The sequence below is a fragment of the Hyperolius riggenbachi genome, chromosome 11, assembly GCF_040937935.1.
Source record: "Hyperolius riggenbachi isolate aHypRig1 chromosome 11, aHypRig1.pri, whole genome shotgun sequence".
NCBI lineage: Eukaryota > Metazoa > Chordata > Amphibia > Anura > Hyperoliidae > Hyperolius > Hyperolius riggenbachi.
Window position 1 is genome coordinate 30,306,963 of NC_090656.1, and position 24,216 is coordinate 30,331,178.

The 24,216-nt window shown below is 44.3% G+C and overlaps 1 protein-coding gene across 9 annotated transcripts in view; it reads right to left on the reverse strand.

Moving 5' to 3' along the window:
* ZFHX3 (zinc finger homeobox 3) overlaps positions 1-24,216 on the reverse strand; it is a 1,434,500-nt gene that overhangs the window by 490,174 nt on the left and 920,110 nt on the right. Inside the window, exon 1 of one of the 9 annotated variants that reach the window (XM_068259592.1) lies at positions 20,745-20,953. The exons of the other annotated variants lie outside the window; for them this stretch is intronic. The gene's annotated coding sequence lies outside the window, so the exon portion shown is untranslated. Of the gene's footprint in view, positions 1-20,744; positions 20,954-24,216 lie in introns of those variants that run through there. 9 annotated transcript variants of the gene reach the window in all.

The window sequence follows — 24,216 nt, forward strand, 5'->3', positions numbered from 1 at the left end:
GCTCAGGATATAGACCTGTTGAGCAGGAATCCTGGAGAGCTGGTCAAAAGCCTTAATCAACTGGAGGAAGCCGCCTGTCAAGCTGGATTATGCATTAGCGTTGTCAAAACTATCTGCATGGCAATGTCATGTCGCGGTGACACACAACAAGAGGCTCTTGTTGGTGATAATGAAGAGTATGTAAGAGTGGCAAGCTTCAAATACCTGCAATCTATTATCTCCGAAGGAAGTGAGGTCACCACAGAGACACAAGCCTGTATACGCTCCGGTAATAAGAGATATTTTAGCTTACAACACCTTCTACAATCTTTTCTCCTGTCAAGAAGTAATAAGATGAAACATTATTGGTCCAGGTTGTCATCTACTGTAGTCAAGCTTGGCATCTTACAGCGAAAGATGAAGAGACACTTGCCTATTAGGAACCCAAAACGTGTTTAGAAAAAGCTACTAGCCTGTACAGGAAACTGGCATAGGGTGAATTTCAAGTAATGTCCTCTCATATCTACAGAGGTGGCAGCTCTTGCTCGGATGTCCAATGGGTTGGGAATCTCATGAAAAGTTTCGTAAGGGGCTTCTTAATGTGTAGTTATGACACCGATGTGAGGAATATAAAATGCTAAAATATGGCACACATTAAACAAACTAATACATATAACCAGTCTCTTTAAAAATCTAGAATTGTACCATCACCAAGAGACAGGAAGGGGCAGGGGCAGTCCTTCATTATGTACTTACTCTCCCCACACCAACTCAATATACAACAATTTCACTTAAGGCTGATTTCACAGTGGGACGTTACAGGCGCACGTTCCAGCAGCCTGTAACGCAGCCCAACTCACAGCAATGAAAAATCAATGGGCTGTTCACAGTGCCCACGTTGCGTTACATTGTAACGCTGCATGTTCTATGAAAGTGCAGCATGCTGTGCGTTATACGTGGTTTTAGCCACAGTGATTAGCCACATGGCTAATTAATATTCACTGCACTGCTGACGTAATATATTTATTCCTGGAGTGGCCACTGTGTGCGCTGATTGGCTGGTGGGACCACGTGATGCAGAGTGTTCCAATCACGTGGTCTCCGCAGTCTACAGAACAAAAAAGGCGCACTAAGAGCCGCATAATGCGGCTCAATCTGGCGTCCTCCTTCAACACCACCAGGCGTTGCGTTAGGGGCACGTTATGCGATCTTAACGTCCCCTAAATCGCCATGTCCTGATGTGAAAGAGGCCTAAAGAACGACTGAAGTGAGAGGTATATGGAGACTGCCATATTTATTTTCTTTTAAGCAATACTAGTTGTCTGGCTATCCTGCTTATCCTCTGTCATTAAGGCCAGGGTAACTCATGCAGAATTGCATGAGTTTTCCAATATGTTCTATGGGGAAAACTCATGTGATTCTGCTTATACTTCTAGCCATAGACCCTGAACAAGCATGCAGATCATCAGATGTTTTTTTACATTTTTTTCACCTCTGACAAGATTAGCTGCATGCTTGTTTCAGGTGTAATTCAGACACTACTACAGCTAAATAGACCAGCAGGACAGCCGGCGACTGGTATTGTTTAAAGGAAAATTAAAATGGCAGCCTCCATATACCTCTCAGTTCAGGTGTCCTTTAAGGTAATATTTATTCAATCCACAGCATTAAAGAGTCCAAACTATCTCTGATATTGAAACCAGTTGTGATTGTATTTATGGCAAAGTTCTTCATGATGTAATCACCCTCTCTGCACCAAACCAATCCACCAAAGTCAACAGAACAAAAAACAAATCACATCTCTTTTGCATTCCTGGGTTTTTACCCTTTAAAGGATACCCAAGGTGACATGTGACATGATGAGATAGACATGTGTATGTACAGTGCCTAGCACACTAATAACTATGCTGTGTTCCTTTTTTTCTTTCTCTGCCTGAAAGAGCTTAATATCATGGCTGACTCAGACAGGAAGTGACTACAGTGAGACCCTCACTGATAAGAAATTCCAACTATAAAACACTTTCCTAGCAGAAAATGGCTTCTGAGAGCAAGAAAGAGATACAAATGGTAAATAGTTTATAGATTTTAGCTCTGGCATACTTCAATGAATGTGTTATTAAGCAAAAACAATACAACTGCTAAAACTTTAAAAGTAGATTTAAACATAAAATAAAACTGTAGAATATCTTAAAAAAAGTCATTTTTAGGAGAAGGAACATAGATGCAATTGTTTATTTCATTAGTTTATTTTCACCTCGGGTGTCCTTTAAGGTACACATATGATCGACTTTATTGGGCAATCAACAACAGTGTGCTTGATCAAAAGTCGTTCGACTAGTAGACCACACACTGCAAGCGAGAGCCTATGTGATTCTACTTTACTAATCAATCAGAACAACATTGTGCCTCCATGCTCTGAAACCAAAAAGTGATTCTGTGTTGATCAAAATCATGTAAACAGTAGCCAATTCCTTGATGTTGGCTCAGCCATAACTTGAGACACACTTTTCTGGAATTGTGGACTTTGAACTAGATTCCCTCATAGACGATCTATTCAAGGTTGCCAGCTGAAATTGGATGGACTGTGGATGTCTATGACGCCTGTCTACTGCAGTGTGCTGGCCCTTGATTAACACGAATTTGATTGTGTGGATATTTTCTTGCATTAAAGAACAAGCGACACCCATGCTAACCTAGAAATAAAAAACACATATATAAGTAGATAAATACTACTTCTACTTACATAACAGATGTATTGTGCTATCCACGTAATGATTCCTGTGAATTTTATAAAGTAAAAGCAGAAAATCCTATTCTAGGCAGTGGCCATCTTGCCAAGCTAATGCTGACATCATATCCTCCTTGACTCTTGTTTTCCCCCTCCCTTCTCTTGCTCATTGTGTATTCATTAGCTGCCCTCCTCCCAGAGTCTTCAGACACTCCCACTGAGGTGTATACTAACAACTACACTGTCTTATCCTCCAATCGCTGAGTCACCTCAGCCTTGCTTGTAAACACAAGTAACCAGAGGGTGTTTCTGATAAGCAGCTAGGCAGGGAAATACATGGAAGAGGAGGAATATATTATAGATAAAAAGAACTCCCAGCATTCAACTCTTTGGCACTGTTTGGCACTAGGGCCAGTGCTCATAAAGTATGTGATAACTCCAAACCATAACAGCAGAAAAAGTTTTGCAAGTTTTGAATGCAGGATTAGCATCTTTATCACTTAATACACTCAGACCAGTTGCTGTTGAAATTTGATTTTTATGGTGACAATACTGCTTTAAAAGAGTTTGAGGATTTGCAGTAGAAAACCTTGAGTGTGCTGATCTTTGTGGAATACAGATATACTACTGCCGCCTGGTGCTCTGGTGGCTTGGTCATCTTTGCACCTCAGTTACGGGAAGGGGAGTGGGCCAAATATCCAAAATTTGTTGTTGGGAGTGAAATAGTCGAAATCCATGGAATGCTAACAGAGCTTACTTTGTCCTTTCATACATCTTTCACTCACGGGATATCCATAGGAACAACAAAATCCAGGTCTACAAGACCATAATCAGGCCTATAGTCACCTATGGGTGTGAAACATGGATCCTCACTCAAAATCTAATAAGCTATATCAGCTATATAAAGACCTCCCACTATTAGATTATATTAGGATTCAACGGCTGAGATGAGCAGAACATCGGGTTAGAACAGGGCCGGGCCAAGGCAGAGGCAAGAGAGGCTCCAGCCTCAGGGCGCAGTGTAGGAGGGGCCACACAACTCACTTAGCTATCACTCCCCTATTGTGTTTGAAGCAGAGAGAAATAAGAAAAAGCAATACGTGGCAGTGATGGAAAGCCAGATAACTAGAGATTAAGGTGTTGGGGGGGGGGTTAGGGGCCCTGGGGCACCTCTTAGTTCAATAGCAATCAGTGTGTGGTGGCTGGGGTGGAAGGGATGGAGGGACGCACTTTGGTATCTCAGCACTGGGTGCTGAAGGACCTTGTCCCGGCTCTGGATTAGAATGGATGAACATGGGATCTCAAAAAATAATTTTTACAAGGAGCATGGATGGACGAAGACCAATTGGAAGACCTAGAAAGTGATGGGCAGATGAAGTTGAAAAAGATGCCAAAGAACCATTAACCTCTTGCCGACCGCGTCACGCCAATGGGCGTGGCCGCGGCGGCAGCCCCAGGACCGCCTAACGCCAATTGGCGTAAAGTCCTGGGGCTGTTTTGCAGGAGATCGCGCGCAGGCTGCACGCACATCTCCTGGTGGGGGGCGGAGCTCCACCCCGCCTTCAGTCTCCGAGTGGCTATTGCCGCTCGGGAGACTGTTAGACGGCGTGATCGCCGTCTATTTACTCTGTGCAGCGCTGCGATCAGCAGCAGCGCTGCACTGAGGACAGCCGTGTGACACGGCTGTCCCCATGGGGGACAAGAGAGCGATCGGCTCTCATAGGGTGAAGCCTATGAGAGCTGATCTCCATGATTGGCTGGCTGGGGGGAGGCAGGGAGGGAGGGGGTTTAAAGGAACAGTGTTTTGTTTTTTTTAAAAACACAAACATAAATATTGATGAAAATAAATAAACATGGGGGGAGCGATCAGACCCCACCAACAGAGAGCTCTGTTGGTGGGGAGAAAAGGGGGAGAATCACTTGTGTGCTATGTTGTGCGGCCCTGCAGCTTGGCCTTAAAGCTGCAGTGGCCTTTTTGACTAAAAATGGCCTGGTCACTAGGGGGTTTAGCCCTGCAGTCCTCAAGAGGTTAAAGACATGCAACTGGAATCAAGCAGGGATGGATAAAGATGGATGGGGCAGAAAAGTGAAGGAGGCCAAGGCTCAAATCGGGTTGTAGTGCCATAGGAGGAGGAGGAGATTTTCCGTACTTCCTGATCAAGTACATTAGTTAAAAGAAAGGGTAAAAAAACAATCGAGAGCCCCAATAGTGTATTATTGATGATAAAGGAATGCCAAGGTAGCAGCAATAAGAAATATACTCACAAGTATGGGTTGCCGGGTTCAGGCAACCACTTAAAGCACTTATGGGGATATTAGGCCTGTCCCCACTCAGGCTAAAAAGTCGCTCTCTGTAGAAGGAAAGAAGGGGTGTTCACCTTTCACCAGGTGGATAACAATAACTGCAATGGAAACCGAGGCGCCAGATAAAAGTGAGGGGGGCAAGGGTGGACTTACCTCCCCAAACTAAACACAACCACTATGTATGGTTTACACAAGATTTAATTCGTACTACAGAACGGGTCTCTAGCCCACTTCCTCAGGCAACAATAAAGATAGGAGTAACTCAGAAGTTGTGTAGCCAAGTACAGCGCCTCTAGTTTCGGGGAGGTAAGTCCACCCTTGTCCCCCAACTTTTATCTGATTTTACCTATGATCAATTTTTACACTGCTGGCGCCTCTGTTTCCATTGCAAGTAAATGAGTTGATTCAGCCAGATATTGGCCAATTTCCATAGATTGAGTAGAATGGTTCATAATGGATTCTCCCCCGATCTGGTAAAATGATTGATCTGAATGGTTCTTCACACCAGAAAAGTGAGCAATAGATGAGCACTTTTAATTTTCCTCAAATTTTTGACACTTTAGCTGTGGCGCTTTTTATACAGCAATAACTTTTTAAACACTTATACCATCTAAGTGACATGTATTTAGTTTTTTTCAGGACTAGGCTTTTTCTGGGTAATATTTTTTTTCAAAAATTATTTTATTTTATAGCCACTTTGTGTGGAAAAATTAGGAGTAAATCCAGAAAATACACCTTTTTTCACCCTTTCTAATGTTCACATAACAAGTTCCACAGTTAGCCTCCTTGGCTAGGAGCCGTCACTTGGTGTGAGCAGTAGGCGATGCAAGGCATTGTGGGGGTTGTAGTGTGGATGCGTGCGGCCTCTGCATCCCCTACGCAGTGCTGCAAGTGGATCACAAATGCTGCTATCGGGGTGGACATAAAGCAGCAAGGTCGGGGGCCCCTGGGGTATAACTTTGGTGGTGGGCAGCCCCAGATCACCTTCACCACAAGGCCCCCCGGCAGCCTAAACAGACCCTAAATATACTGTACATTACAGATGGAATGTATGTTACCTATACATGATTGATGGAATATTTGGTTTTGGACTAGTCCATCTCCTCATGGGTATTATCAGTTAATTTCTTTATTTACAAAAGCATTTAATGAACTGCAGTTGCTTAGTCCAAATACCAAAAAAGAGTGCAAATGAGTAGAAAAGCTGGCTACCATCTTGAAATGAATCTTTCCAGTAAGGGCTTTTGTAAAGAATAAAGGTTACACTAAGAATCTCACGTGAGGAGATGGACTAGTGCCAAACATGTCAGATCTGTCGGCTTTTTACTGCAAAGTGTAAGTGACGGCAACATAAGAGAAAGTAATTTGTAGCAGTTTACTCTGGGAAAACTGTACATTTTACATGGATGCAGAAGACTGACTCAGCTGCTGTATAATCATTCCTGAGCAAAGCTAGACTGAATGCTCAGTCGGGGATTCTTATCAGAGCTGATAACAGGCAGACTGAGCCGTGAAGAATTAAACAAAGAGCAGAGTAGGTGTTTACTGTCATGTTCCCATTAATATATTTGGTAAAATACATGAGGGTGCTTCATCTCTGGTTCTCTTAAACCCCAGGGCCCCAAAGCCAGCTGCCAGGCTTCCCCTAGGTCTTCTTCGGGGTACCTGGAGAGTTTTCAGTAGTGCAGCATCTCACCTGTCCTGGATGGCATTACTTAGTGACGCCGGGTCACTGAGATGATGTGGCCAGTGGGGGTGAAGATGAAAACACTCTGAGCCATGGACCAAAGGACGAGTGTGTCAGCCGGTACAAGTGAGTCGCTACAGCGACGAAAACCACGCAGGGGCCCTGAGGACCACAATAAAGTTGGGGGAAGACCTGGAGAGGCGGCAACAGGTTCGGGCCCTGGAGCAATTGCCCAGTTTTCCCCTGTGGAAGTGCCGACACTGGGTATAATCCACACATTCTGGCATGATGGATATGACATCATGTAACTCACAGAGTTCAGGTTTTTGGGACACTGGATAAATCATGGGATAACACAGACATTCCGGGTATCTGGGACGCTGGATACAACATGGTGAAGAACACATACATTCTGTTAGGGCTGTGGAGTGGGAGTTGAGGAGTCGGAGTAATTTTAGGTACCTGGAGTTGGTGGTTTCATAAACTAAGGAGTCGGAGTAATTTGGGGTACCTGGAGTCAGTGGTTTCATAAACTGAGGAGTGGGAGTAATTTGGGGTACCTGGAGTCAGTGGTTTTATAAACTGATTAGTCAGAGTCAAATGATTTTTGTACCGACTCCATAGCCCTGCGTTCCAGGTATTTGGGACACTGGATACAACATGGTGTACAACACATATTTTCGTGTATCTGGGACGGATGGATACAACATGGTGTATAACACACATATTCCATGTATCTGGAATGCTCGATAGGACATCATAGAACACGTATATTCCAGGTATCTAAGAGCTCAGCGTGACCATGCACCCACTTGTGCTGTAAAGAATGAATGCACAGGCCATAAAGCAATTAGGTAATGGTTACTGTTATAAACTGCTCCACTCCTCGCTGGAGTCTATAATAGACAATATGCTGTGTGATCCTATAAACTCAGACATAAACATGCTACAAAAGAGCTTTGTTTGGCCCTTGGGCCCCAAGTGCCTTTTTATAGACGTGCCAAGTGGTGCTGTGAATGGAGGGAGAGAGGATGACAATTAAGTGGAATGTATAGAGGCAGGGTAGCCATACTGCCGTCTCCTTCAGAAGAAGGGTTAAACGCATTAACGCTCGGCAGGTCGTGTTTGTGCTGGAAGATATAACAACAATAGCAAACCGCTATAGTGGCACCACATTTCTGCTAATTAGTGCATTCCTCAACACGTCACCCATGACCCCGCTAACGAGAGAAAAACGCTCCATCCGAAAGAGTTAAAGCGCAACCAATAGAGAGATACCGAGAAGTAGACATTAACCTACTTCTGAGGGGGCGGCACTTGTGGGGCGATCGCTCGCTGGGAGGGCCGTGGCCATATTGTGGGGGGGCTTTGTCACTTAGCGCTCGTTTCCACTAACGCAAGTTCGCATGCATTTTCCGCATGCAGATTCGCATTACAATACAAGTCAATGGGCCTGTTTCCACTACAAACTGAATCTGCGCGCAGGGCTGTGCAGAAAAATTCTGCACAGCAGAGCCATCAGAATTCGCACAACCCACGCATAGTGTGCGATTCGCATGTAATGTAATAGGAAAATCACCTGTGTTTTCGCCATGCGAATTTAAGTAAATTTTCGTGTAAATTTAATAAAAAAAAGCACACAAGCACTGACATTGTTAAAAACGCATATTTAAAACAAATATGCAAAAATACATACGTTTTCGCATGCAAAAATTGTTTATGCGATTTCCACAACGAAATGGGAACGCACTAGTGGAAGCGTAGCCTAACACCTTAATGTGTATTTTTCCTTTTTTTTTTCGTATTTGTTAAACATTCTGTACAAGTCGCAGGCAGCAAAAGGAAGCAGAACAGGCTGCGCATTGCGCCGTCTTTGATCTCCCCTTCCAACACACGGACTTGTTGCAGGGGAGACACGGAGGAAGGCAGCGGCAGCAGAAGGTTATGTTGGCTATGGTAGACCTTCATTTCAAAGAGACAGCCTGGGGAATAGGAGCAGTGCCCTTCTTCTGCCCTCTCCATTCCTTTTTACAGCAAAATTCTTGCTTTTATCAGAAGAAGCAGCCCCCACCTCTACCACCACTTCCACCCCCCCCCCCCCCCCCCCATCCTTCTCCAGGCCTTCTTTAGATGCTCAGGCTGGGGGAGAATGAGGATCTGGCTGAAAGGCAGCTGTTTCCACCTGAATGGAAGTGGACACACCACTCTCTGCAGGCCTCGTGTAAATGCGGCTCCCGGAGTAAATGCAGTGGCTTTTCTTCTGCTTGGGTGGAAAGATTTATCCAGGCCCGGGAGTGGAGATGCTCTTTCTAAGCTCCCGTAGGCTCTGCGGCATTATATTGTGTTTGCATTGAGGAGGAACGGAGGTGCTTTTGGCTGCTGTTTCTATAAAAAGCAGATGGTACAGGAAAGGAATCCTCGGTGTCATCTGGATTCCTTCGCAGAGGAGAAGAAAACACCAAGGACCTTCGATGTACCCGTCTCTGAATGGGAGGTTCTGCACAACGCTGGTGCTCAGCAACTTTCAGGGACATCCTTTACAACAGGAAGCCCAGGGTAGCCCATCTGGTGTCTAGAGATGGTCAATGACAAGTCAATGCATGCAGCTTGGAACTGAGCCAACATTGTCAGGCAGGGCATCTGAATCCTGTAGCGAAAGTGCCCAATATAGGTACTTGAACAATGTAAAGAAAAAAACCGAGAGCCAAATATGGTGTAGTATGTTTTGTCGAATGGAAAGAATTTAAAGTAACAGTAAGAGATATACTCACAAGTCAGGGTTACCACTAAGGCAACCACTGATGGTGCAGGTGGGGAGAATTATAACCTGACCCCACTCAGGTTTAAGAAGTCGCTCTCTGTAGACAGGAAAATATGGGGATACACCCCTCCACCAAGGGTGGACTAGATCAATGAAGGATAAGGAGTAACAGAGGCGCCAGATTAGTGTAAAAGTGTTTAAAAACTGCTTAAAAGGAGGGGGGTTGGTGGTTACCGCCCTCAGGTAAAGAGTGACCAGCCAATGGATCATATGTAAATAAACAATGAAATTTATTTTAAAATCTCCAGGCAAGCAACGCGTTTCGCGGGTCCAAAGCCCGCTTCATCAGGCAATCAATTTGGAGACATACACGACTGTGTCAGTGGAAGGAAAAGCGCCTACAGTAGGCGCTTTTCCTTCCACTGACACAGTCGTGTATGTCTCCAAATTGATTGCCTGATGAAGCGGGCTTTGGACCCGCGAAACGCGTTGCTTGCCTGGAGATTTTAAAATAAATTTCATTGTTTATTTACATATGATCCATTGGCTGGTCACTCTTTACCTGAGGGCGGTAACCACCAACCCCCCTCCTTTTAAGCAGTTTTTAAACACTTTTACACTAATCTGGCGCCTCTGTTACTCCTTATCCTTCATCAATATAGGTACTTACCTAGGTAGAGGGAAGCCTCTGAATAAATCACACTTCTCCTCAATGTTCCTTCGCTGGGCCCAGCCAAAAACCGTCAACAAGAGTTTGTCGTTGGCTTGTGCCTGCTCAGTACCACGTACCCGAAAAAAGGTCTCACTCACAAAGCAGTATGATGATGTAACGTACAGATGTAAGCACGTTATTTTAGTGCACCATACAAGTGAGTGATCAGATTAAGCACAACCATGCTCAAGTGTTGCACCAGTAATCAGCTTGTATGCCTGATATTTTATTCAGCATATATTTCATGGACGTTAAGTTTTGAGTGGTAAGACTTAAAGGGAACCAGAGACAAAGCACCCTCATGTATTTTACCATATATATCAGTGGGAACACCTACCATGCTTTCTGTTTCATTCTGCACTGCACAGCTTTTTTCTTATCAGCCCTGATAAAATCCCCCGACTGAGCATTCAGTCTGGCTTTCCTCAGGAATATTTATAGCTCAGTCTGTCTCCTCTGATGCCTTTTCAAGTCCAAGCCTGCCCCCTGCTGGCTCTGCTCAGGAATCATTTTAGCTGAGTCATTATAGCAAAGCCAGACTGAATGTTCAGTCGGGGATTTTATCAGGGATGATAAGAAACAAGCTGTGCAGTGGAGAATGAAACAGAAAGCAGGGTAGGTGTTTTCTCTACTGTTCCCACTAATATGTATGGTAAAATACATGAGGGTGCTTCGTCTCTGGTTCACTTTAAAAGAGGAACTGTAACCCAGGATTTAACTTCCTCCCAATCAGTAGCTGATACCCTCTTTACTACAAGAAATCTCTACTTTTTATCAAATAGATAATCTGGGGGTTTGTATGGCTGATATTCTTGCGAAACCCCTCCCATAGTGTGATGTCAGGACCTAGGCCCGGACAGTTTCCTGTCTGTGAACCTTGTTGCATTGTAGGAAATAACAACCGTTTCCAACTGCCAAGCAACCAGTATCTCCCTCTGTACACATGTATATCTATGAAAAAAAAAACATTTTAGCCTATAGCAATGTTAGTGGGTGTGGTTATAGATAATGGCAGTTTGTGCTGTCTGTTTTTTTCATGTCTGCCAGTAGTAAAGATGATGACCTGCAGGCTCATTGTAGATCAAACAACATGAAAATATTACATGGCAAAAATCAATAATTTCTTGATCTCTCTTCTATTTTGTAACTTCTCTCTTTGCAATGTATTGATTTATGTTTTTTCCTCTTTTCGCTTAAGTTCCTCTTTTAAAGTGACACTGAAGCAAAAAAGAAAACCCCACAAAATCATATAATATGTATATATATATATATATATATATATATATATATATATATATATATATATATATATATATATATATATGATCTAATGAATTGGTTGTGTAGTTTGGATAAGAAAATAGTTGCATATTTTTATTTCCAGTTATATAGTGTTTTTTACAACATTGCATCATTCTCTAATATTTGCATTTTACACACTACTCAACATTCTAAATGATTTTACAGAGCAGGGTAATGACCTTTTGAACTTTCAATGATCTTTTGAACAAAGGGACACACACTTGAGATAATAAGCTTCAGAAGACAGAGCTCTCTGCAAATGTAAAAGTCGGAGAGATCGGTGAATCTCTTTTGTATAGATAACAACTGGAGTTTCTTAACTCTTCCTATACTGGAGACAATATTAGACTCGAATGTGTGCTGCTAATGTTTTATTTCTTAGCTGTACTGCACATATAAATCATTATCTCATAAGTTTATTTTCACTTCAGATTCCCTTTAAGTGCATAGACTTAAGTTCCCTTTAAGTGCATAGACCGTTATGCATGCGCAGTGCACTGAAACAAAGTGCGTGAACCCAGTCTTATGTCATAAGTCTGCTTGTGATGCAACTGTGCAATATCTGCTGGAACACAAAATGTCATCCAGTGAAAAATAATACAAAAATGACGAGAATCTATGGATTTTTACAGCAGACTAGTGCAATGTCCTAGCAATGTGGTGGGAAGGAGCAGCCTTCAGAGCATCAGAACGTCCACGAATGGCTCTGGCCAGCCTTATGCTCCAAGGCCCGCAATATGGTCACTGGACAAGGGGCATGTCCCCTCTTGTTAATATGCTAAAAGAATTCAGATGTTTGTGGAAGTCGAGGCGGCTGCGGTCTAGTAATTATTGAGCCAGGCCGTTTGTCTACATCAGTCCCCTATAGACAAACAGTTTAGCCACCGCAGGGTTGCTCCACAGCCATGAGCCGAGGTCACGGAGCAGCTGGCAAGTGTTCAGGACGTATCCACCCAAGATGTAGTTCAGAGGATAAATTCAGCGTGGCTATTAAGCTGTGCTTGCAATCTGGCCACTTCAATTAATCAAATTTCTTTTTCCGTCTCTCTGCATATGCATGGGGTGGCAGAGGAGAATGGGGGAGGGAAGAGGTGGAGGGAGAAACCCTTTGACCTCCCGATGGAAGTGAACTTGCTTTGACAATGGACGGCCTTTGCCGGAGATAGTTGAGGAGAAAGGAGAGGACGGAGGGAGAATGGGCAGAGATCAGAGGGAAGCGGGCGAGTATCTGAGGCATGACAGAGCAGAAGATCAGCTGGGAAGGACAGCTGGACAGGGGAGAGTCAGGAATCGCTAAGTCAAATCTGAAACCACGAGTCACAGAGGCAATAACGGCCACCTCCATATGCTCTATGAGTTCCTCGAAGGGCCAATCACCGGAGCTGCTCCAGGAATGAATAAAACCAGGGGCCTTGTACGAGCCAGAAGATTTTATTGTTGCTAGATGATATATTTCAAATATATTTTAGCCTGCATTTCTTTTTTTACATTTTACATACAAACAATCCAAATGGTAAATGATTAAGAGTACCAATCGACGGTTAATAAGATAATTAGAATAGCACCAGCCTAGAGAGACAATGTACCAATTATGCAGTGCAAAAATCTGATAGCAAATTATTAGTAAATGATATTTTACTATAGCTAAACCTAGCCCTATTCATACACAGAACCCTTATTCCAACCATAACTACCCCCCGCCGATGCCCTAACCACCCCTCCCCTGCCACAATGCCTAACCAAACCCCCCCCCCAACCACTGATGTCTAGCCTTCAGAAATCCCCCACTGACACCTGACCTTAACAATGGGCAAACACTGACTAAATCATTTATACATAATTATTGTAAAAAGTAAGCACTTTTTTATTACATTATTTGCACTGGAGTTCCTCTTTAAGTCATATCAAAACCATGCCCCTTATTAGAAGCTTAGCACAATGAGCGGATCGAATGTCACAGAACACCGTGCATGTATTTATAAAATCAACCTGAAATGGTGTTCAGCTGTAAATAACTTTTTTTTTTTGCATAGCTTGATTTAAAAAAATACTCCCTGCATGGTTCATAACCGACCTGAAGAACATTATCTATAAACAAGAGCGGAGGTGACCTATTCTACAATCTGATCTTCTGAGCCATCTGCTCATTGTTTTATTCAGTTAGAATATGTCTGATCTGACACTCAGCTCTGATGGAGGATGGAATACAAATATGCAGTGACATCAGCCAGCTTGTTGGGACAAGAGAACCATCATCTCACCGTCTCTCTGAAATGGGATCCTTTTATTGTATGTAAGAATGTCATTAATTAAATATAATAAACGGAGGCAAACTTGAACAAAACATGTTAACATTTCGCAGTAGACGTGCTGCTTTCTACGGACCTAAGAAACGTGTGTAAGGATATGTAGTAATGGCGACAGTATGCAGACTTGTTGCCTGATGGACTTCCAAGCTGCTATTCTGTGCCATGGTTGTACAGGAGATTGCTGGGCAATGTGTGGTTCTTATGCATACTCTCCAACATACAGGCATCTCACTGCAGTCTAAAGTGCCACCTGTCAGTTCCTGCATGTTTGCTTCTCCCTTCAGCCTTAGCTGCCGCCCACCACTTCCTGCATGAGTGCCTCTCCCTTCAGCCTGAGCTGCCACCCATCACTTCCAGCATGTGTGGTTCTTTCAGCCTTAGCTGCTGCCCATCACTTCCTGCATGTGTGCCTCTCCCTTCAGCCTGAGCTACCACCCATCACTTCCTGCATGTGTGCCTCTCTCTTCAACCTGAGCTGCCACCCATCACTTCCTGCATGTGTGCCTCTCTCCCTTCAGCCTTAGATGCCACCCATCACTTCCTGCATGTGTGCCTCTCCCTTCAGCCTGAGCTACCGCCCATCACTTCCTGCATGTGTGCCTCTCCCTTCAGCCTGAGCTACCGCCCATCACTTCCTGCATGTGTGCTTCTCCCTTCAGCCTGAGCTACCGCCCACCACTTCCTGCATGTGTGCTTCTCCTTTCAGCCTTAGCTGCTGCCCATCACTTCCTGCATGTGTGGTTCTCCTTTCAGCCTTAGCTGCTGCCCACCACTTCCTGCATGAGTGCCTCTCCCTTCAGCCTGAGCTTCCACCAATTACTTCCTGCACGTGTGCCTCGCCCTTCAGACTATGCTACCGCCCATCACTTCCTGCATGTGTGCTTCTTCTTTTAGCCTGAGTTACCACCAATCACTTCCTGCACGTGTGCCTCTCCCTTCAGGCTGTGCTACCACCCATCACTTCCTGCATGTGTGCTTCTCCTTTCAGCCTTAGCTGCTGCCCATCACTTCCTGCATGTGTGCCTCTCCCTTAAATAGACACTGAAGCGAAAAAAAAAAATATGATATAGTGAATTGGTTGTGTACTTTGAATAATTACTAGAAGATTAGCAGCAAAGAAAATATTCTCATATTTTTATTTTCAGGTATATAGTGTTTTTTCTAACATTGCATCATTCTATATGTGCAGATTACACACTACTCAGCATTCTAAATGATTCTTTCAGAGCAGTCTGTGAACTAATGACCTCTCCTCTAGCGGAGAAAAAGAAAACAGTTGAGATAATAAAAGTCAGATAACAGCCCTCTCCACGGCTAAACTTAGTCGGAGAGTTAATGGCTTGTTTGCATAGAGATAACAACTGGAGTTTCTTAACTCTTCCTGTACTGGAAACAATTAGACTGATGTATCTGATCTTAATGTTTTATTTCTTAGCTGTACTACACGTACAAATCATAATATCATAATTTTTTTTTCCGCTTCAGTGTCTCTTTAAGCCTTAGTTACCACCAATCACTTCCTGCACGTGTTCATCTCCCTTCAGACTGTGCTACCACCCATCACTTCCTGCATGTGTGCTTCTCCCTTCAGCCTAAGCTGCCACCCACCACTTCCTGCATGTGTGGTTCTCCTTTCAGCCTAAGCTGCCACCCATCACTTCCTGCATGTAAGCTTCTCCCTTCACCCTAAGCTACCGCTCACTACTTCCTGCATGCATGCATGCATGCTTCTCCCTTCAGCCTGATCTGCCGACGCCCATAACTTCCTGCATATGTACTTCTCCATTCATCTTAAGCTGAGAAGAAATTTGAGGATATAAGAATTGGTGATGTATTTTTATTTTTTTGTAGTGCAACACATACTTTTTTTGTTTTATACATCATTTTTTTAATGCGCAATTCATTAAAATAGTGTTGTATTAAATACATTTAAATATGTTCTATGGGCTTCCCTTAGGTACATTCAAACAGGATATTCAGGCTGGATTGACACGGAAGAGGTGACATTAGGGGATGCCGCTGGCTGAACCATCACAGGCTACGTATAAATCTGTGCCTTGAAATGAAAGAGATGGGAACGGAGGTTCTGTGAGGTAACTCCGCTGAGTTTCCTCCACGATGGAGATGTTAAGGGTATAAATCTGCGCCGTGAGGCGGCTCTGCTGCTCTCCTCAGACAGGTAAGAATGAGGCTGACCTGAGCGCCTCTTTGTACCGCGCTGAATAAAAAGGACCTCTGCGTCTTCGTCCTCACGAGTGACACACACAATACACAACGAAAGAGACACCATTCAAGAAATGACGCCCTTGATGCTCCCTGTGTCTCGACGCACGCGGAGAAGCCTTCTGACACTCAACCACTTACAAAGCTCTTCTTTTCTATTTTTTTTGATTGTTTGCTGAGTAAATGGAGCAACTGAACGCCAGCCTGTGATACGACTTTCTCTCGACATGGCAGATTGAGGTTGTGAATGTATAATACAGCCAGGGCTGAGGCAGCTCATTGTCTTCTAAGTGCTGTAGATGCAGCCTGCTCTGGCCTGCACTCTTCCTTCCATCTCCTCCCCCCACCCCCTTCCTCCGTCCTGTTTCACTTGACCCAGAGGTCAGGGGCAGCCATGCTGGCCTTGAACTCTCCGTCTGTCTCCTGGTCGTCTTTTCGTCATATTAATTATCATTCTCCTCAGTCAGGGCAGAAGAACAACCTTCACAGCATTAGCGCTAATTAGGGGAAGGAGCAGAAGTCCATAGCTTGTAACGTTAGCGACCTTCTTCTCAGAAAGGAGACCAGGAGGACGTGGATGGAGAAATGTCACTTCCTGGATAACAACGACCACAACCACTTGCGACCCCCAGAGGGTCGTTCCTGTAGCCCGAATGGGCCAGAGCGACGATATCACATGTAAGCCAGAGTCATAGACTTGAAGAACACGTAGTACCCTAATAAATAAGCCTAAAGCTCACTCAAAGGATGGGCTGACGAGAACATTCCAAGCATTACTTAAGCACTTTGAGTGAAAAGTATAAATAATTGAGTGGATGGAGCCGATGCTGGGGTCTGGCTAACAACGAAAATCATGTGAGCGCCTGTTCGGACATACCAATTGGCCTTCGCTAAATATATATTGATGGGGTGCAAAATGGTTCCAGAGACGCTCTGATAACCCGGCTTTTTTCTGCGGTGAAACGTACCCACGCAACGCTGCAATTTTTCCATATTAATTGACTTAGGAGATGAAGTGCATGCTTTTTTTTTTTTTTAAACGCCGTTATTACATGTATAATACCTTAATGATGTTACGGCAACTGTTAACGTCGTTTCAAGTACAGCTAAAGCAAATGTCACGGTGTTGACACAATCTGTGGTAATGTAGACTAAAAATTCAACTAATTTAATTTATGGTTAAGTGCTGCAATGAAAATCAATCCCTTTTTGTTGCAGGTTCTTAGGTTTAAAAAGTGTTACTGTACATCAACCCTTCTTTAGACAATCTGTATTTAAAATTACAAACCAAAAAAATTAATAATACCACATAGCTGAATGAGAGTATATTTCTTCATGAAGGTGTGTGGGAGGGTCAGTGTGGTGATGTCATCACACTCTGTCCAGCTTGATGAACCTACAAGGGGTGTGTCCAGGACTCTGTGAGAGACACATCATAGCCTTATAAAAACAACAGTCTTTGAACCAACATAAACATGCTGATAATATCAGCTCTGTAGTCTGCATTTGATTAAGCCAATCTCCAGCGAATGTAGTTCAAATATTTTATTTTTTTGCCTGGAGATGAACATGGCTTGGTTCATATATCACTGTTGCATTAAAGGACCACTCATGAAAATTGTGAAATTTGAAATACATATAAGTCCATTTCTCCCAGATTAAAATGTAGTGTAAATTAATTTTCTCTTATCTTGCTTTCACTTACAACAGGCAGTAAAAATCTGACAGGTTTTGGACTAGTCTATCTCCTCATGAGGGATTCTCAGCATTTCCTTTATTCTTTACAAAAGCAATGCTTGGAAAAAAAATATAAAAAGATCCTGGCCAGCCTGCATACTTGTTCCCACATTATTTTGGAATTTGGACTGAAATAGCCATTTAGTAAGTGCTTTTGAAAATAAAGAAAGCCCTGAGAATACCCATGAGGAGATGGATCAGTCCAAAACCTGTCAGATGTTAATGCTTACTTTTACTTTAAGCAACAGGAATGTAGGAGAATAGTAATTTATGGAGAATTTTACCCAGGGATAAATGTACACATCTATCTAAAATTTGACATGCGGTACTAATCATTTAGCATATTAGCTCTAGTGGAAGCAATGTCCAATGCCTTGAAGTGTATTACTGTGCATTTTTTCCGACATTTTTTCTTTACTGGATACCTTTTCCTGTTGTGCATAGAGCAAAGCCCAACTTCTAGCTGCAGCATTAAAGAGAACCCGAGGTGTGTTTAAAGAATTTTATCTGCATACAGAGGCTGGATCTGCCTATACAGCCCAGCCTCTGTTGCTATCCCAAACCCCACTAAGGTCCCCCTGCACTCTGCAATCCCTCATAAATCACAGCCATGCTGTGAGGCTGTGTTTACATCTGTAGTGTCAGTCTCAGCTGCTCCCCCGCCTCCTGCATAGCTCCGGTCCCTGCCCTTGTCCCTTCCCTCCAATCAGCAGTGAGGGAAGGGATGCAGGCGGGGACTGGAGTTCTGCAGGAGGCGGGGAGAGCAGCAGACTGACACTATAGAGATAAACACAGCCAGCTCTGACAAGCCTTTTGTCAGCAGCGTGGCTGTGATTTATGAGGGATTGCAGAGTGCAGGGGGACCTTAGGGGGGTTTGGGATAGCAACAGAGGCTGGGCTGTATAGGCAGATCCAGCATCTGTATGCAGATAATATTCTTCAAACCCACCTCGGGTTCTCTTTAACATTAAAATGTACAGGCAATAAGCACCCAGTATATTAACACTGACCTGTATCATGAGCAACATGGCTACTGTGTGTAAAATGTGCAGGGCTGCATTGTACCACAGCGCACATACACAATGTGCGAAAACAAGCACACGCATAGATATGTTGCACCTCTTTGCTGCGTGTTTGTCATCAATTGCGCTACAGTACAATGCAACTCATGCAATGTCAACCAAGAAGTGAACCTGATAGCAAGACATAGTGAAAACAGCTATTTGGTGATATTGAGTTTACATCAATGTGGCTTCACTTTCCTACCAGCAGTATCTGACCAGCCCGGACCAGAGACTTTTTTTCAAAAACTCGGGCTGTGATCACTGTGATTGACTCCTGACTGGCGCACAGACTTTTGCTGTAATAACAGCAGGGCGCGCGGGCTGTCGCGAGGCAACAGCGGCACAAATGGTGGGAATGATGCAACCGCGTGAGTGGCTGGATACTGTACTGGTTAAGGGCCCAGCCTTTGACATGGGAGACCAGGGTTCAAATCCTGGCTAGGGTCAGTACCTATTCAGTAAGGAGTTCAAGGCAAAACTCCCTAACACTGCAGGGTGGCCTCTTGAGTGCATCCCAGTGGCTGCAGCTCTGGAGCGCTTTGACAGGAGAAAAGCGCTATACAAATGTTGAGATAATTATTGAAGTATACACCTTGGCAGGAATAACAGTTGCCAAATATGGAGTAGATTTCAATCACTGCCACCCAGAACCGGTTAATTTCCTTAAGGCCCCGTTCACACTGCACGCGTTTTCAGACGCATTTTGGAAGCACACAAACGCGGATGGCGTGCGTTCGCATGCGTTGCATTCCGCACGCATGGCCATCCGCTTTTGTGGTGTGAATAGGGCCTAATACCTGCCTAGCTGGGTTTGTAATACTTCCTCTTGCGATGTCAGAAACTGCCTGGCTGGACTGTATGGCACCATGTGTTCTGTCCTGACTCTTCCCCCATCAATTATCACTCAGAGGAGAATGTCAGGGAGGACCTGGGCAGGGAACCTCTAAAGAGGTTCAAGGGAAGAATCCCCCACTCTGCTATCAGCTCTTTAGATTGTGTACAGATTCCTAGGTCATATGACTGACGTTTTGAAGGTGAGTGTATCTGGAACCGCTACAACAAATATGAACATTGTGCCAATAGTCGCATAATTTCCCATCCACCTTTAGTAACCGTGAAAAAGGCTAATCGGACAGAGCACAAGATGTGTCCTGTTTAAAAGGGCGCCTGCTATGTTAGCGGGAGTCAGGACAGCCCACAATGCGAACTGCAGCAGCGAGTGTACTGTAACCTGAGCATCACCTTCCACTTCCCACTTGGGCAGCACAGTGGCGTAGTAGTTAGCACTCTAGCCTTACAGCATTGGAGCCCAGGATTGCATTCTAGCCAGGGCACTATCTGCACATTTGTATGTTCTCCCTGTGTATGTGTGGGTTTCCTCCGGGCGCTCCAGTTTCCTCCTACATCCCAAAAACATGCAGATAAATTGTCTTCCCCCTAAATTGGCCCTAGACTACGATGGATATATGACTGCAGGAGGGATTAAGAAAAGATTGAGAAAAGAAGTCCTCACATGGGAACAGTACCAATACCAGTAAAAGCCAGGTGGTTAATTACCACCCATCACTGGCTTATATGTAAATAACTTTTGGGTCTACAACTTAGTTACTGAACTAGATGCAATGAATGTGGCAATGAAAGGAGATCCTCGCCTGGATGTGTGTGGGAGTCAGGGCCAGTCTTGTCTGTTGATTTTAAAACATTCTCATATTTTGTATGTTTTTGATGTGTCCCGTTGAGGGCGGTTTATGAATAAAACTTTGGAACTTTTTGGAACAATTTGAGGTCTAAATCACCTTCCTTTTTCTCCTTACATCTAGTACAGGAGGGATTAGACAAGACTATATAGTTTACTCTGTAAAGCGCAGCATAAAATGTTGGCATTATATACTGTAATTACTAAATAATATCTACTCCTTGCAGACCTCCTTGATGCACCTTTTATCCACAGGTCTGGTAAAGTCTGGCCAGTTTTGGCATGTGCTCCTTTGAGGCTGTCCTCTGTGTGTGCAGCAGTCTCACCACTGACGTCTTCACTCACTGCACAGGGGCCAGAAGCTGACACAGAAGCTTGTGCAGGGTTCCCCTCTGTACCAGCTGTCCCTGGCTTGGTCCCCACAGCATCCTGAACACTGACACTGGTCTCAGCTCCTATACACGAACTACTTCTGGTTTTGAGGCAAAAACAGGAAGTTACATCACAGGCTGCAAGCTAGTGCAGCACCACTGTGTTGGAGATGGTAATGCTGCTAGTAAATATACTCCACTGGCACCAGGGTTCCCTCCACACATGCGCAAACGACCCAGAGGGAGGGGTAAAGGGGGTATGCAGCCACAAAAGGGGGTCTAAGCACCCCAGGACTGAGGACTCAGCCACATACCTGGCCTGGGAATACCCCCAGTATAGGTGGTAATGATATCCATGGGAAAAACTGCCATTAAGAGTTTACACTGACTGAAGCTCATCACCAAACCAACAGCTGCAGAACCACCATAAGGCATAGCAGGGACATAGCCATATACTGATATCCTGTAAGATCTCCAGGCCAGGTGCAGATAGACGGTTCACATTACTCATAGCAGAGGCTGATGCACTCTCCTTAGTATTTTGAATCAGGGCTGTGGAGTCGGAGCAATTTTGGGGACCTGGAGTCAGTCAGTGGTTTCATGATTTTTGTAAACTCCACAGCCCTGGTAAAAATTAAAATAAGGAGTCGGAGCAATTTTGGGTACCTGGAGTCGTAAGTTTCCTAAAACGAGGAGTGGGAGGCGGATGATTTTTGTACCAACTCTACAGCCCTGGTAGGTAGACTTATGCTGGGAATACACCATGAGAGTTTTTGGCGGATAGATGGTTCGATAGATAATTTCCGAAAGGTCCGATTTGATTTTCGATCGTTTTTCTGATCGATTTCTCATAGAAGTGAATGGAAATCGATCAGAAAAACGATTGGACAGTAAATCTGCTGAAAAATCTCATCGTGTATTCCAAGCATAAGAAGTTGGAGTCGAGGAGTCGGAACAATTTTGGGTGCATGGAGAGTCCTTGGTTAAACAGAGAAGTCGGATAGTTTTTTTGTTCGGAATCCACAACCCTGTTCAGAATACCGCATCACAGAGACTGGAAATTTTTAGGCCAATCTAAAAGAGAACCTGAGGTAGGTTCTAACTCTAAGAATTCTATTAGCACACAGAGGCTGGGTCTGCATATACTGCCCAGCCTCTGTTGCCAGGGCCGGGCCGAGGCAGAGGCTGGAGAGGCTCCAGCCTCAGGGCGCAGTGTAGGAGGGGGTGCACAATTCATTCAGCTGTCATTCCCAATTGTGTTTGAACCAGAAAGAAATAAGAAAAGGGGATACATGACAGTGACTGCAAGCCAGATAACTAGAGATTAAGATGTTGGGGAGGTTGGGGGCCCTGTGGCACCTATTAGTCTAATAGCAATCAGTGTGTGACGGCTGGGGTGGGAGGGATGGAGGGGAGCACTTTGCTGTCTCAGCCTTGGGTGCTGAAGGACCTTGTCCCTGCTCTGTCTGTTGCTATATTGTTTCCCCCCAGCCCCCCCCCCCCCCTGCGCTCTGCTCTCCCCCCATAAATCACACGCCGTGCTAGCGACATCGCTAGCCGGCTGTTTACATCCACACGGTCACTCTTGCCGCTCCCTCGCCTCTATGTCGCCGCTGCCCACCTGCGTCTCTTTCCTCCCTGCTGATTGGAGTGATGGGATGCAGGCGGGGAGTGGAGATATAGAGGAGGCGGGGGAGCGGCGAGAGTGACAGTGTAGATGTAAACAGCCGGCTATCAATACGCTGTGTGTCGCTAGCACGGTTGTGTGATTTAATGGGGGCAGCAGAGCGCAGGGGGAGGGGAGGGCTGGGGGGAGACAGTATAGCAACAGAGGCTGGGCATTATATGCAGACCCAACCGCTGTGTGCTAATAGGATTCTTAGAACCCACCTCGGGTTCTCTTTAAGACTCGGAAGCAGAGAATTATGCTGGGAATACACGTTTCGTTTTTGCCTTCGTTTTAGCCTTCGATTCGTTCAGTAAACGAATCGAGTGTTGAAAACGTATGTGAAAATAGTCATAATCTCATTATAGTTTCGATTAATAGACCCCAAAAACGAACGACTAGTGATCGAACATGTTTGATATTATCTCTCTTTATCCATCTAATCGAGCCATTGGTAGGCTTGATGGCTGTTCAGATCGATTATATGTTCGTTTATGTTAGTCCGTCCCTGTAAAAAGGGATTTTCGTTTCGTTTCTTTGCAGCCTTCGATCATTGGAAAAACGAAACCATCAGAATCGAAAAAAAAAACGAAACCGTGGGTGGTGATATTAACCGTACGTTCGATTATTTCGGGAACGAAAAGGACAAAAGGCACAATCGAAACGAAGGCTAAAACGAAGGCAAAAACGAAACGTGTATTCCCAGCATTATACTTCGTATTGTATCATGGAAATCGGAATTCCATGCCAAGACTAAATTTTTAGGCCAATCACAGGAATAATTAGGTCAATCAGAGAATTCAGAAGTGTACAGCGGTTGCCAATCCGAAATGCGGATTATGCATAAAAGCACGCACGGTGGCGTAGTGGTTAGCTCTCTCGCCTTGCAGCGCTGGGTCCCTGGTTCGAATCCCAGCCAGGGCACTATCTGCAAAGAGTTTGTATGTTCTCTCCGTGTCTGCGTGGGTTTCCTCCGGGCACTCCGGTTTCCTCCCACATTCCAAAAACATACGGATAAGTTAATTGGCTCCCCCTAAAATTGGCCCTAGACTACAATACATACACTACATAATATAGACATATGGCAATGGTAGGGATTAGATTGTGAGCTCCTTTGAGGGACAGTTAGTGACAAGATATATATATATACACTGTACAGCGCTGCGTAATATGTCGGCGCTATATAAATACTAAATAATAATAAAATAATAATAATAGTAAAATATAGCAAACTCCGCATTTTTATTTTTAATCAACCAACTTTGATGACAAAAATAGCAAAAAAACATTCCGTGGATATTGGAATCTGTCAGAATGCGGAATTTCGTCTGAATCACAAATCGGCATTTCCGACCATCCCTGCGATCGCACAAACATCAATTTACACTAGCTGCATTGGTGCCGTAGCCGTCGGGAATGGAGGGCAATTGTGGCAAGAATTGCAGAAGCCCAGGATTGCGTTTGAAAAAATCTATTAACCCTTCGCACTCTCACATGCAAATGCTCAAACAAATGCATTCACAAATTCACTCATCCAGGCACAACTGTTATCCCTACAGCTAAGTTAAAAGCCGGGGTTTTAGTTCACAGAAGAATGCATTCTTATGCTTAGTCACCTATACTGCGCAGAAGTACCCAGGTAAACATAGGTGTCCTAACTCTGGCCCTGTAACATGC